Source organism: Neophocaena asiaeorientalis, unplaced genomic scaffold (assembly GCF_003031525.2).
Source record: "Neophocaena asiaeorientalis asiaeorientalis breed wild unplaced genomic scaffold, Neophocaena_asiaeorientalis_V1.1 scaffold278, whole genome shotgun sequence".
In the NCBI taxonomy this organism is placed as follows: domain Eukaryota; kingdom Metazoa; phylum Chordata; class Mammalia; order Artiodactyla; family Phocoenidae; genus Neophocaena; species Neophocaena asiaeorientalis.
In genome coordinates this window covers 1,161,320-1,177,642 of record NW_020174431.1, presented here as the reverse complement: position 1 = coordinate 1,177,642, position 16,323 = coordinate 1,161,320, and the positions used below count along the sequence as shown (strand labels likewise).

General features: G+C 35.7%; 1 pseudogene; it reads right to left on the bottom strand.

Moving 5' to 3' along the window:
• Positions 1-16,023, bottom strand: part of LOC112407546 (eukaryotic translation initiation factor 2A pseudogene) — an 18,743-nt pseudogene extending 2,720 nt beyond the window's left edge.
• Positions 16,024-16,323: the final 300 nt, after the last annotated feature.

Genomic DNA, 16,323 nt, shown 5'->3' with positions numbered 1-16,323 from the left:
ATATCCGAGACACTTTGCTGTACAGAAGAAACTAATGCAACATTGTAAATCAACTATGCTTCAGTAAAATAGATTTAAAAATTTTTTTCAAAATAAATTTAAAAAATGACAGTTTTGTTTTGAACGTGATGAGTTTGAGATGTCTGTGATGGAAACCCTAGTGGAGCTGGCCTGCCAGCATTTGGACGAACACCCACTGCTCAGCAGTGAGACTGGCAGAAGATGCAGATTGGAGATGTGTGGCCTGGAAGCCAGGAGAGGACACCAGAGTTGAGTGATAAGAATAGAAGGATGTAGAAGAACCCTGAAAATTAGAAGTTCCAGGGGAGTAAGAAACTAAGAAAGAGTCCCTGATGTGAATTTCAGACAAACTGAGGAAATACAGCAGGTGCCCATGTCCAGGAAGCCAAAATAGACCCTGGTCTTAGGACACGCTATAGGTGGACCCCTTCGGTGCTTTCAGTTTCGACAGACTGTTGATGACAGAAGCCATGTTTAAAATTGAACGTGGCCAAGACAGTGTAGACTGGTCTTTGATCCAAGTGGAAATCCAGTCTGGGGAGGCAAAAATGCCTGCTTCCAATGGAGCAGACTTCCTCCCTAAATGTCACATTGTCCTTGGTCAGAATGACTGGAGAGACAAGCTTAAGGGTTTTCCCCAGAGTAGGAGGGAATCAACAAAATCTCGTTGCTTGTAGCTGAAGTCCTTATCTCTTAACCTTCATGATTTGATTCTTTAAAATTTTGCCAAAGCCATCACAGTGACTTAAAACGAGGGTAAATTTTCTTTCAAGGGGAATGTTAGGTTTAGGTACGTTGATGGAAATAATCAATAAACAATCTATAATAGGAATAGAAAAGAGTTTTATTCTTGCCAAACTGAGGACGTTAGCCCAGGAGACACAGATCCAAGAAGCACTTGAATCATGTTCTCCAGACTACAAAATAGGCGAGGCTTATAAAGGCAAAAACCACAGAGTTACGTAAGTTGCTTGTCAAGAATTATAATTGGAGCCGGCAAGCAGTAAGGGTGCTTGTTAAGCAAGGATTGATTGGGGTCTGAAATGGTTGCATAGTTACAAGGGGAGACCTTGAGACCATACGGTTGCAGCTGGCAGCTATTCACAGATACTGTTTTGAGAACGGCTGGTGGTGTCCTTCAGTCTGACACAGGTCAGAAAACTCATGTTCACAGGGATGCAGGAACATGTCTGAAATTATGGCCACCCAGCTCCATTTTGAATGCCTGAACCACAGTTACTCCATTTTGATTTTAAAATGCATTCTTTTCCCTAATGGTTAAAGCAGATGTACGATGCTTGTTTGACAGGCTGTAAGAGTCTGTTCTGGTTAGCATAAAATTCAAGCCAAATCGTGTATAAGCCAGAATGACTTTCCCATACCTCAGTATGTGAAAAATTCTCCCATCAGGCATTAATAATGTTGAATGATCACATTAAATAGTAAAGAAATGATAATTTAATGGTCAAAATCTAAGGAACTTATACCGGGCAACTGTTGAAATACATCAGTTAAAATTGCTCATAGATCACTTTATCAGGAATCTCTAAAAGCTGTAATAACAACATACATCAGCTTTTAATGTTTCAATAATTTTTAGATACTCCTTTTATTTACATAGACTTTTGTTTCTTTACTAAAATTATTTGTGAAATATTCAATAAAATAATGTTTATGATCAATATAATGGTATCTCCTTAATTCTGAAAGGATTCTATGGGTTTTTTATAGAATGTCTTATAAAATAAATGACAAGATAATTGTTTGATTAGCCCATGGATGGTAATGACAGGGAAAATGAGGTTGACATTAAAAAATACCATTAAAATATATTTGGCAGTAGGATCTAGAAAACAAATGAGTTAGAACAGCAAAAGAATAGTATCTAATTAACCCTAAAAACAAGAGGAAGACAGATGTTTTTCCCTAGACTATAAACTAAAAAAGCCATTTGCTTTTAAACCTGTCAGGAAGCACCTCCCTCCCCTACTTGACTGATAATAAGCCACAGTCTATCCCAAATTTTGGTACTTAAAGGCTTTTATAGCAAATGAGAGAATAGTAAAGCTAATGCCCCTTAACAGGAATTTCATTTGCACCAGTTTCATTCTGAGTATGACAAATCCATTCAATACACCCGATCTTTACACAAAAATGATTTAAAATGGATGATTACATGGGTACAGTAATTGAACTTTCCCCCTTGGCTATGAGAAAATCATGTCTTTAGCATTAAGGGATCCTTAAAACAACTGAATTTCAATACGAAGAATGACCTCAGAGGTTGGAGGTTAATTTCTCACTTAATTTCTCCATTTTGTACTGCTCCTACCTGTCGTTTGGAGTCTCTGTAATCCAGTTTCTTTCGTTTCTTCCCCTGATGTCTCTAACTGTACCACTTTCCCACTGGAAGATGAGCTTGTCCTTTCTGCCTTAAAGGACATGTTATTCCACTTCTAAGTAGGTTAACTTTGCCACATAAATTTTTTCAGTTAGCGTGTGCCATATGCACTTGATGCTAAAATATGTACTGGGGAGTTGGTCTTTACTTTTAAAAGTGTGGGGTTTCTGGCTTCACTCTTTGATCTTTATAAAGCCATATGGTTTTTCTGACCTTGGATAATGTAAAAGATATTTGGAAGTTGAGGATGTGCAAAGGCTGTTGAAAATCCATAGAGAAGTAACAAAACATTCTAACAGAGGACGTAACATCACCTTCACCACCTAAAGCATCTATATCTTTATTCTTTTGGATGTATCAGACAGGAGACTTGAATTGTTATCAACAAAATTGAATATCAAATTCATTGCTTATGAGACTAAAATATTTTTCCCACTGTTAGAATTTTCCCCTGGCAGATTATCCATGTGTACGTCAAATGTACAACCAAACCAGTATAATTTAGTGAGTCCAGCATCCTAAAATCTCCTTCCCTGACTAGGCAAATAGGATTCAGTTCAGTATGTTGAATTTTCTCTGTTTAATTAAAATGTTAGGGTACTTGATTTCAAGGAGGTTAGGAAACCCAATCCAAACTTTTATGAGTTTTTAGCTAATTTTAAATTCTATTTTACTTTAGTCATAGCTTCCATCATGTTTAGTATAGGTAACTGCAAAATAAAATTTTAACATTGTGAGAAAGTAAGTAGCTTTACTCAAATGTCAAGTACGAAAAAAATCAGCTTGTGTAACTGTATAACTCGTCTATGTAATTTGACTGAAGGTGATGGAGGGCATCCAACTTAGAGTATTTTATGTTTTATTTTTTCTATTCTCTGGCAGGATAACAATTCTATCTTTTATATCCAGTGAAATAAGATATTTACATGACAAATTTTAGTATATTCCATGCATTTTATTCTATCCATGTTTATGCTCAATACCATCCCAACAGCGAGGCAGTTTGAAAATGAGCCATAATATATTCTTCTGAGTAAATTTACACAAATGTTATATGAATTTGAGAGTCATTTCACTAGTAGGAATATAAGAAGCTTCTTAATTTCCAAGACACACAATAAGCTTGTTAGATAGAGAAAGAAGTTATTACAAGTGTGCTTTTCTCTTCGTTTAAAATTGATTCTCAAAGCTGCAAAGGCAGGTAGAAGAGCCAAATCCCCACATTAGTGTGTTCATTGAGGGACATTTTTATCAGAGCACAATAAAATATTTTAAGAATGTGATTCCATGAATTACAGGTCTCAGGTCAAAAATAGATGCCATGCACTTTTACATAAGCTTGCCATATAATCATTCATCAATAATGTAGCCTTAATATTTCCTCTATGCCTTTATGACTTTTCAGAATGAATACACAGTTGACATGAATTTTAAGGCTCACATGAGTATCATGAATGCCTGGCAGTGTTACAACACCACAAATTGTGTTATTTCCCTCACACAATAACCAACATTTTTCATACTTTTGTAAATAAGGGAGCCAATGGGTTGCAGGCATTTTGTCGTTAGAAGATAGCTATGTAACTCTAAGAAATTGTTTTTAATATTATTGCGACATATTAGTTCTAAATAATTTAGAAGCAATTTGGATTTTAAGCATGTGGTCTAGGAGGGCTCAAAGGACAGTGCCCTTTAAAGAACTCAGTATAGTTAACTAACATCAGTAACCAAGAATTTTAGGAATACCTGCTCTAAGGTTCTGCATGTAGTTTTAAAGGAAACACCCATGAGAACATGCACATTGACACGGCTTTAAATCCATGGCCTCCAACTTTGGTTAGAATGAAAATACTCTACTCATGTCCTTGGTTCTCAGTTGCAAAGGGTCTACTGGCGCATTTTAGCAGAGAATGGCTCAGCAGTAAACAACTGTCCATGGGCTAACGCACCTGTGAAAGCTGTTTCAGAAAGTGACAGCAGGAAGCTAAGTGGAAAGAACCAGAAACTCCAGAAATAATCAGGTGGACACAACAATTCCTGCTCCAGCTGTGCCCGCCCACAAGCTGGGAGGCTTATAAATCCTGCAAGAGAGGCGGTCAAGAAGATGATAGAATGTTCCATCACTGTGGAATCTGCTGCAAATTCAATCTGACTTTTATAATTTCTAAGTCTTATCTCAAAATCAAATTTTAAACCTGCCAACCCAACCACCAGAATCCTCTTATTGAAAAAAAAGTCGTATTATGTATACCCTCAACCAACTGATTTATGATTCTGCCAATTCAGCAAAAGAAATGTGTTCAGTTTTATCAAACTGCAAGATTCTTTGAAGCCCTGATTTCTGCACACTTTCTACGTCTCTAATTTCTTTATACTCAAAAGAATGTCCTTATCAATGGATTAAGTTAGGAGGTTACATCTGAATATTCCAGCTGCTCTGTACAATAAGGTTAATATATGACGTTCTTCACTTTTTTCTTTCCCCACTGGAAAAATAATGGCTAACAATTTGCCTTGAACTGCAAATCTGTTTTTTTGGTCATATGAGGCTATTTCTGGAACTTTTGTTGTAAAAAATGAGAAAGTCAAGGGTGGAAGTTACAAATTTCTAGTAAGTCACTGGTTCCAATAGATGAGTTAGTTCTTCTCACAATTAATCTTCCAAACCAATATGACGCAGTTGTTCATAGTCTGTGTTAGGTATGGTATGGGAAAAAAATGTTTTTAATCACCAGTCATAGATTCTGCTCTTCCAGTAACAGAATTGACGAGTAATTTTTATAAACACTTACTTAGGAAAATCTCTTTCTTGTATCACATATATAAAATATAAGATCTCACTATAATATACTAATAGTCTAAGAAGTTGTTATGAAGACTAGCCAATACATTTTGTTGTCATTGAAATGACAGCAAAACAAACTTGGCCCTCAGCATGTTAAAATGTCACTTTTTAAAAAATTCAAAATCAGAATTAATTGGTGTTGAGCCTTGTCGGTTGCTCTTGAGTAAATTATTCCAAGATCTATGTACCTCTTTCCCACAGGCTTTCTATAAAAAGAAAGAAAGAAATGTAAAATATGTAGCATCTCTTTGTTAAGGGATTGTATAAGCTTCTGTTCTATGTTTCCATTAGAGAACAGTGAAAAATACAATCTCTTAGTGCCTCATTAAGTTAAGAGAGTTTTAGGTGGATGTCATCTTTGCACTTTCCTCAGATTAACTGAGAGGGTTGTGAATGGAGAATTGTAAATAATCGGTGTGATTAGTAGGGTCTGCTGGCCCTTCACCAGCACCCACCTCTCAAGAGTGGTCGTCTGGTCTTCTCCATAAAACTGAACTGTGGGTTGTGGATAATTCCCTGTGACCACCTGCCTGATTGATGGGCAGGCCAGTTTTGTGGTGGGGGCAGGGGACTCTCTCCTGAGCTGGGGAGTCCCTAAAACTAAAAGTCCCTAAAACTGCTTTGTAAAGGCACCATTTATCAAGTCATTGAAATGAGTCTCCATCTCTTGGTGCCCTGAAATGTCTGTCTCATAGAAACTCTCAGTCCATTGGTGAGGAAGATTCCTCATTTTGCCAAATCCTAAAAGAGTGGACCTATAAATTCATTTCAAGTTTTGTACTATTATTAGTTATGGCTTAAGTGATTTAACATTATTATAAAGAACGACTGATTGGCTAAGTAGATAGAGAATATTCTAAGGGCCATGTAGAGAGCATCTCCTAGGTAGCTCCACCTGATACACAAATACAGCTTTTATCATCATCTCCTCTCCTGAATTTTTTTGCTTTTATCACCTTAAGTAGCATTTACTCACTCTATAGATAACCAAACACCATCATTATCATCTTTGAGCCTTAGATATTAAAAAGGCAAAAATATGGATACTGGGGATATTTAAAGAAGTATGGTTTGTTCAGAGAAAATTATTTGAAATAAAAATTTCCTTCTAAAATCTATATTTATAAACATTTATAATCATATTTTTAGCTAATTTCATCCAGGCGCAACTGTACTCACTCATTATTACCATTTGGCACTCTGAAGGTTGGTGGGTTTATTGTATTTCTATCAATAATTACTATTCACGTGTGTATTCATTGTGAAATTCATTCTAATGGGATTCACTAGTTTATATAGGATGCTCTCAACTCTTCAGGCAAGAACTTAGCAGTCATTTCATTTCCTACTTTTAAAAATGAAATTCATATGCAGTTAATAACGCGTTTAGTACAGTATCTGATAGAGATGATAAATTTTGCGGTGACTTCCTTCGAAAAATAGGAAGTCACTTTTAAAGAATGGGTTAATGCGTGGTCAGAAATAAAATACTTATCCAGCTGTAAATTCTATTCAAAACCCACAAAGCCTGGAGCTTCAACATGAAATAATGGTTTTATTGCTTTGCTTAAATTATTTTTCCCTTTTCTCCAATAATTTTTTTTTAATTCACTGATTTATAGAAAACAACTCCAGATCTGTAAGCCTGAGGAGGTAATTTTAGAATGAGCTGAAGAGAAAATTTGAATTACTCATTTTCTTTTTCACTTGTTTTCATTCTTTGGGAAACAAACGCAGTGCAGGGACATTCGGGATCATCTAGTCCTATTTGCTGTAGAGGTGAGAAAACCTGTGCCCAGAGAGACAAAGCCAATCACCCAAAATATACCAGATACTTAGCAAAGTCGAGTGGATAATCAGGTCTTCGAGTCTAGTGGACGGAGGGCCTGCATGCCAGCCAGGGGCCCCATCTTTTCCCAGATGTCATATAACTTATTCTTATGCTTCTTTAATTTGAAAACAAACAACCCTGCTGGGCTTTTCTCTCTATGTAAATGCAAATTTAAAAAGGCATATTTCTCTGTTAATAAAAGACCTTCATTTGTCTTTAAAATCTCTGAGTTAGAAAATTTAGCAAATAGTCAGAACTTGCGTTTGGCATGCTTGTGGCTCCCTGGCTGGGTTGCTGATCCCTTCCCAGTGACGCTTATTCTCACACTCTCTGCAATCTAAAGACAATCGCTCAGAAGCACGACATAAGGTGTATCCCTCTCAAGGGCATGTGGGATTCTGAAGATGTAGTCTCTTGAAGGAATGCCTTATAGTGATGGAATGTCAGATAGTCATGTGTATAATTTTAGATGAAGAATCTGCCTGTAGCTTTTTCCATCAGACCACATCTATTTACGCATGTGTTTATTTATATCCCATCTTACTTCCAAAGGGATGTGTGCCCATACAACACCCCACAGGAGGCCAGGTTTCTGCCCAAGTTTAGGCAAGCCTTCTGCAATATTTAGAGACTCTAAGTGCATCATTAATTCTGAGACATCTAGATATTTTTAATCATTAAGTACTACCAAGAGCTGCAGGACAGTCCCTAAGGTATAAATACAGAGAAAAAGATGAATAAGTTATGAAAATCACAAGCAAAAAAAAAAATAGAGTTTAAAAAAAACTACAAAGAAAACAAGAAAAGTGGCTAAGTATCCAAATAACCATATTTTTTAAAAAATGAAGTTTTGCTTATACTAAAATCAATTCAAAGCCACGTCTTCAAAGTCTAATAAGCTCCTTTATACTAATAAGTATCAACATTTTGTCTCTCTTAGCAAAATGTTAATGCAATGCAAATGGTATTTCTCAATCTTAAATAAATGTACTCCACTTGACTATAAATTAATAGAAATAGATCCAATTATAAGACTTTAAAATATTCCCCTTTTAAAAAAACAACTGCTAAATTATATAAATATTAAAATCTAGAAAGAAAACAGAATACATTATTGGGTCAATAACTTGCCATAAACGTCTCAAATTAATTATTAACTTCCTACAATCAACTAATTTATTTTGATCTACTAAAACATAAAGGATTCCACATAATTTATTGTTAATTACATCAATTTCATCTGTAATGCTGTATATTTTCCATTGAGCTTTCATTAGAGCTATTTATATGTGTACTGTTATAAACATAGTATGTATTAGGTTTCTTCTAGAACTGCAGTCATCAAGGAGAAAAGAGTAATCAGAAGTGAAGTAGAGTAAGAATGGTGTCATTCAACAGAGTGCTAGAAATGGCAATCGGAAATAGTTGTTTGGAAATTAGTTCGCCTTCCCTCTGGCCAGTGTTTTCTCACACAGAGTCATGGGTCCTAGTGTTCTCACGAATTGCCTGCAACAGGGCATCTCGAACTTTAATATGCATAGCAAATGCCCTGAGTATCTTGCTAGAATGAAGTTTCTGAATCTATAGGTCTGGGATGGGACTCTTGAGTCTGGATTTTTAACACCATCTCAGATGATGCCAACCACTGATTTGCAATCACAACTTGTATAGCAGTGCTGCAGGGTGATAGGTCTCAAATGTGGTCCCCTGTCCACCTGCTACAGATTCATTAGATGGCTTATTTTGTTTTTTAAATGCAGAATTCTAGAGATGACCCCAGATCCAGTGACTCTAAGTTCCAAGGGTAGGGCAGAGTTTTCAGCAAGCCCTACACATGGCAGTCTCTGCCCAGCAGAGTTTGAGGAACGCCGCTCCATGGGAAATTCGCAGGTGTGTGCGTCTAACCCTAAATGTATGACATGAGAGTCAAGGGCAACTTTCTGCAAAGTAATTAGATGAGTACAAGGCTACTAAAAAGAGAACTGGTGCAAACAATTACTGCCCGGAAAAAGTGATTCCAGATCATTAACTTTCTGAGATATCTGTCATCTTGTCTCTGTGTGATACTCTTACTCCTAGACCAGGAGCCCTCAGACTTCAGCATTCATCAGAAACAACTAGGGGTCTCAGTAAAACCCACCCATTGATTACGTAGGTCTGGGTTGGGGTTCCAAAAATTTGTGTTTCTAAGTTCCCAACTGATGCTGATGCTGTTGGTCTGGGGACATACTTTGTCCTGCATGACAGCATGATCTTGACAGTTCACAAAACCTAGGATGTCCATGTCCTGTTGGATTTATTTATTCAACCCAAGTATCACTTGAAGACGAGTACACTTATTCAACACAAACTGCCCACAAGTTGAGACAGTCCATGGGGCTAAAGAAAGAATCATAAAATAGAATCTCTGCGTTCTGGGATTCTGCTGTCCAAGGAGACAGGTCAAACTAACATATGACACCATTCTATGATACTTCAAGGAAGCACACAGCAAAGTGTTAAAAATGAATGACCTATACCCACTCTAGGAGTTCCGAGAATTCAGTGTGGCCTGAATTAGCTTGAGTTGTTTTAATTAACAATATGGTACTGAAGTGTTCCTGTTTGCAGTGAGAGCAAATTGAAAGAACATTAGTTCAATCTTTGCTGACTTTTTGTCCCTTTCTACGGAGGCAATTATATCTCTTACAAATAATGACTGCTTTGTTCCTTTCTTTCCAATTCTTGCAATTTTAACTCATTTTGTTTTATTTTCTATTTCCAATGTAATTTAAAAAAATGATGTAACATATCACATGGATCTAAAACAGGCCTGCTGTAGTGTATGACCTTGAGTATGCCCTTTCATATCCCATTCACAGGAGGTTTTAGGGGATGCTTCCCTCTAGGATCTCATGCACTTAGAATCTGATATGAAGGGCACTGAAATTATGCAATGCACAGCATTTTAAAAAATATATATATAGATTTACATCTATCATGTCTTTTATGTTTATGTTTAAAGATACACTGGGAAAAGTCTTATGGCCACTTTGTCCCCAAGACATCTGGTTCTCACTTTCAACCCCACAAGACTAACCCCTGCCTTTTGCATTTTTCTGGAATTTTTATATGTCTATTAAAGCAGATATGAATATATAATGTTATTTTAGACCTTTTTAATAAAATGTTTTCATAAACTACACATTTTTTGTACCTTGATTTTTTTTGTTAACCTAAAACATATATATATATATATATATCTACATATATATATTTTAGAGATTTTTCATATAATACTCAGCTATTTAATTCTTTCAAACTTTCTACTCTATAGATTCACCACTGCACAGATCATCATAATTTATATCAAATGTTAATAGTTATTATTGTCGTCATTAGTGATTAGATTTCTTTACCTATCTGGATACCCTCTACTGCATATTTCAATATGACCCTAATGCTAATCTAACCTTCAAATAAACAAAACAGATATATGAAGCTGTCTAGAAACAATCTTTAAAACTGGCATTCATGAATTGCTAACTAGCTGAGTTTTGATTTAGTATAATGACTTAATTTTTCTGCACCAAAAAATAAATTCTTCAATCTAAAAAAATAAATAACTAAATAAGTGCATTTTCATGTTACTCATAGTAATATGTCCTTATTCACTATTGATAATGGTTGTTTGTCCATCTCTTTTTCTTGATCAATTTCACCAAGAATTTACCAGTTTTAGTAGTATCTAAAAGGAACCAAACTTTGGCATTGGTGATCGTCTCTGGGGTCTGTTTATTTTCTATTTTATTAATTACTTCTTTCACTTTTTCTTTTTTTCCCATTGTTCCACCTTTCAAGTTTTGTTTGCTGTCATTTTTCTAATTTCTTAAAGTGAGTGTTTAGCTCATTGATTTTGTACATTCCTTTTTTCCTGATGTATCTAAATATCTATATAATATTTCTAACATACTCTAATATATCTTTATACTCTCTATATATTATTCACAATTAAAAAAACCCCAAATCCATAATCCTGTCTTTAGCCATATCCACAAGTTTTGAACTAATCAGATTATTTTAAAATTATATTCTATCAAAATGTTTTCCAAATTTAATTTTGATTTCTTCTTGGAGCCATGGATTATTTAGAAATATATGATGTATGTTCCAAAGGTTTGGGAATTGTTTTGTTTTCTGATTTCTAGCTTAACTCATCTATCTTCAAGAAGCATGTTTTGTATTATTTTAATCCTTAGAAATAATTTGAAACTTGGTTTACAGAGAATACAGTCTATTTTTGTAAGAGTTTTTTGCATATTGGAAATAACATGTGTTTTGCAGACATTGGAGATAATATTTTAGATACATCTGTTGGGTCTGCTTTGCCAATATCTTTTATGTCTTTATGGCTCATCTTTGTCATCTGCGTGTTTTATCAGTTACTCTGAAAGGTGTGCTATCATCTACTGTGATGTGAATTTTTCTCCATATTTTTGTTCTTTATTTTGCATATATATTTTGAAGCAATACTGTTTGATGAATTCAAATTAGTAACTATTACATCTTCCTGGTGAATTGAACTTTTATCATTTTGAGATGCCCCTCTTTAGTGCTATGTCCTGCCTTAAAGTCTGCTTGGCCTGATATTAATCTAACTACAAGGCCTTTTGATTATAGTGTTTCCATGATAGGTCTTTTCCCATCACTTTACCTTAACCTTTGTATAATCTTATATAATCTTCATGTAATCTTTAGGTGAATCTCTTGTAAACAGCATAGAATTGGTGTGTGTGCGTCTGCATGCACGAGCTTTAATTCAGCCTGACAATTTTTGGTCTTTTAATTGGAGTCCTTTTATACTTAATAACTAACATATTTGTGTTTAGATTTGCCATCTTGCTATTCACTTGTTATTTCTAAGTTCTTTTTTTCTCTGAGATTAAGTTTTTTAGATTGTTCTGTTACTCTCTCCCCCATTAGCTTTTTAATTGTACTATCTATTTTTTATTATTTTAATGATTGTCAGAGACACTGTAATATGCATTCTTGACTTATTAATACCTAATATAAATTGGCACTTTTACGTCAGTCAAGATACTCACAAAGACTTTACAACTCTTACTCAATTTAACCCTCACCCAAACTATGTTTTTGCTGTTTGTTTTGATTCTAAATTCATTTTTCATTCCAGAAGTTTTAAAAAAATTTTATGTAGTTAATCCTTACTTCATTTACCCAAATCTTTACCTTTTTCTCTTCACTCTTCCTGCATCTCTAAACCAACATTTTGGAAATCTTTCCTTCTGCCAGAAGGACACTTTTTTTGTATTTCCTTTAGTGAAAATTTAAGGATGATGAACTGGATTAGGTTTGTTTGTATAACTATTAAATAACTATTATTTCACCTTCATCTTAAAAGGATTTCTTTGCGGGATATATAATTCTGGATCTGGAGTTACTTTCTTTCAGAACTTCAAACATGTTGTTTTCTTGATTCTATTGTTTTCTTCTGGAAGCCAGGTATTTATTTTATCATTGTTCACTTGAAAATAATCTGTATTTTTTTCCCCTCTGGTTGCTTTTACGGTTTCTCATCTCAGTGGTTTCAGCTGTGTTATCATGATGTTATAAAGCACTACCTAAAAATTACATATTTATCATGCTGTTGCTCATATACAACAACAGTATTATTTCTTTTATTGGCAGCTCGATTTCTTTTTCCCTTTTCAGAAAATTATTAGAAAGAAGAAAAAATTATTTCTTCAGATATTGCTTCTGTCCCGTTCTTTTCTCTACCGTGTTTAGTTCTGGACATTTTCTTCAAGTGTATCTCGCAATTTTTTTAATCCTCACACTTTTTATACATATAACAGTTCATGTGGACTTCAAGGGCATTATGCTGAGTAAAAAATGTCAATCTCAAAAGGTCATATATCACGTTTCCATTTATGTAACATTCTCAAAATGGCAAAATTATATAGATGGAGAGCAAATTAGTGTTTGCTAGGGGTTGAGGAAGGTGGAGATGGGTGGGAGGGCATGACTATAAAAGCACAGCACAAGGAGATCTTTGCGGTGATGGCACAGTCTGTATTTTGATTGCAGTGGTGGTTATACAAACTACACTTTTTATAAAATGACATAGAACTACACATAGACATTGTACCCAGTCAACCTCCTGGTTTTGCTATTACACTATAATTATGTGAGATGTAACCATGGAGGGAAACTGGACGATGCTACAGGGACCTCTCTGTACCATCTCTGCGACTTCCTGTGAATCTATAATTATTTAACAATGAAAAGTTTGTTAATTAAATCAAAAGCCAAGATAATTTTTACTGCTAATGACTGCACCACAACCCAAATCTGGTATTATATAATTAACATACTGAATAAACAGCTTTTATTTATGCAAACACCAAATAATAATGGGAAAATATTCCTTTCAGAATAACATCAGAAAGATAAACTATGTAAGATCAGTATAACAAAAATGACAATATCTGTATGAAGAAAACTTTTAAAGGATGGAAAAATTATGAACATGTCCATCAACAAGATCCAATATCACAGAGATGTTTTGTCTTCTTTCAATATGTACATATAAGATTATTCCCCCGAAATTACAACAGAGTTTTGGCAGAGATTAGTTAACGTTGTCCTAAAGTTCATGGGGAAAAAGCAGAAATACAAAAAACTGGAATAATGAAGACTAATAAAAAATCATAGGACGATGAAGAGGGGTCGTTCTAAGAGTTATTAGAACATATTACAAAGCCTCAATAAGTAAAGCAGTTGGTTACTGCCATGTGTATAAACAGAAAAAAAAATTATAGAACAGAAAGGAAAATCTAAAAATTGGGTTAAACTTATACAACATTGTATATTTTTTTAAAAAGTCATCTCAAATCAGTAGAGAAGGGAGTTCTGCATATGGGGATGGTGGGTTCGGATATTCAATTCTTCTAATGAAGAGGACAATAAAAACTGGGGAAAAATCTTAAAAGTCAGACAGAAGTTATCAAAGATCTAACAACACAATGAAAAATTACGATGCCAAGATATGAGATAACAAGGAAACACTGGAGGTGAGCTGGGATATGGAGTGATTTTACAGCTAGAAGCATCTTCGGGTAAGCAGACTATGTGTCCAAGAGGCTGAGAAGCAGAATGGCAGACACCGTAGGGCTGGGAGGATGGGGTTCATGGGAAAAGCACGATCAAAGACATGGGCATGGTTGTCATCGTAAGGGAGGTAGTTTTCTTCGGTGACTTTGTTCACCGTTCTTTCCTAATCCACCAAATCAAGCCCCTTTCAGTGACCCCCACCACTGACATCACCTGATAGGTGCCAGCACACTTACACACTCCATTCCTACACATGAATTATTGGTGCACCTCATTTCGGTCATCGTTATACTTTGGAAGCAGACGCAAATGCTGAATGCTGATAATTTCAAGGCTAATAATAAAATTCCCAAGACCTAGCACTTGAGCATTACATAAAAATTGAATGATAGTAAGAAGTTTTAGAGCCCAGTCACATACTCCATCTGTATGACTGCAACCACAATTAAACACTGAAAATTCCAACACTGAAAGAGGAAAATGAAGAAAAAAGGAATGAAATGGGGGAGGGAGGAAGAGAAGGAAAGAGCAGAAATCAGAAATAGAGAGGAAGGTTGTTGAATGATGCTTCTCCAGGACAGCAGAGTTCAGGCCACACACACCCTCTCCCTCCCCCCCCCACCCCCCCCCCACCGCGAATAACAGAGGATAATCTGCAAAAATGCTGAGTCACCATGCTGGACATCTGAAACTAATATAATATTATAAATCAACTATATGTCAATAAAAATGAAATAAAATCCATTAAACTAGAAAAAAGTGTGCTCCTTTTTATAGTATTCCATGGAATAAATGGGCCAGTATTTTTTGTTAACCATTCAGCTATTGAAGGGCATTTTAGTTGTTTCCAGTTTTTGGTTATTTCAAAAGGAGCTGCTGTGAAGATCCACGTACAGGTTTCTGTGTGAACAAAGGTGTTCATTTCTCTGGGATCAATGCCCAGGGGTGTGATGGGTGGGTCGTATGCTAAATATACGTTTAATTTGGGAAAAGATTCCAAAACTGTTTTCCAGCATGGTTGGATCAGTTAGAGGGTAAGGGTAGAAAACATCCCTTTACCCTCCCCAGTTTATAATATAATTGTCTGCGATATTTCCTCTATGTCGTACATTGAGAGGCACCTCAGACCATCATAATTTTCACTTCACCTGTCAAATATGACTTTGAAAACACAACAGGAGAAGGAAAGACTATTGTATTTAACGATGTTTTTACTTACTGAGTGCTTCCTTTCTTCCTCATGTTCCAAGGTCCCTTCTTTCATCATTTCTTTTCTATTGAGAGAACTTCCTTTGAGTGTAGGTATGACACATTCTCTTAGTTTTCTTCATTCAGGAAAAGATGTTTTTCTTTGTCTTAGCTTTCAGAAGTTTAAATATGATGTATCCTGTTTGGGTTGATTGGTCTTTGGCCAAATTTGGGAAATTTCCAGCCATTATTTCTTTGAGTATTTTTTCAGTCCACCTTCTTCCTCTTCTGGTGTCCAGTGAGGCAAATATTAAACCTTTTGTCAGAATTCTGCATGTCCCAGAGGCTCAGCTCATTTTGTCTTTCAGCCTATTTTCTCTCTGTTGTTCAGACCGGCTCATTTCTGTTGTTCTATCTTCAAGTTTACTGACTCTCTTTCCTCTGTTCTCGCCAATTTGTTGCTGAGTCTACCCATTGAATCTTTTCTTTGTTACTGTATTTCTCAGGTCTAAAATCTGTTTCTTCTGGTTCAACGTTAGGACGGTATATTTTTTCATTTTGTTTCAAGTGTGCTTCATTGCAGTAGTTTTCTGTTGGCCGTTCTTTTTCAGATAATTCTACCATCTGTGTCCTTTTGTTCACATGGTGATTTTCCTGGTTCTTGATGTGACTGATTTGGAGGTTGAATTTTGGGACACTCTGGGTGTAGTGTTATGAGGCTATGGATCTTACTTAAATATTCTGTTAGCAGCAATCCCACACCACTGGGAGAAGGGTGGGTCTGGCTTGTTACTTCTAAGGTGAAGGTGGAGTCTCAGTTCCTGGCTTGGCCAGGGTGAAGGGGTACTTGTTACTGCTGGAGCTGGGGGGGCAGTCAGGCTGACAAGCAGACGTGCCCTATTACTGTCCCAAGTGTGGCTTCAA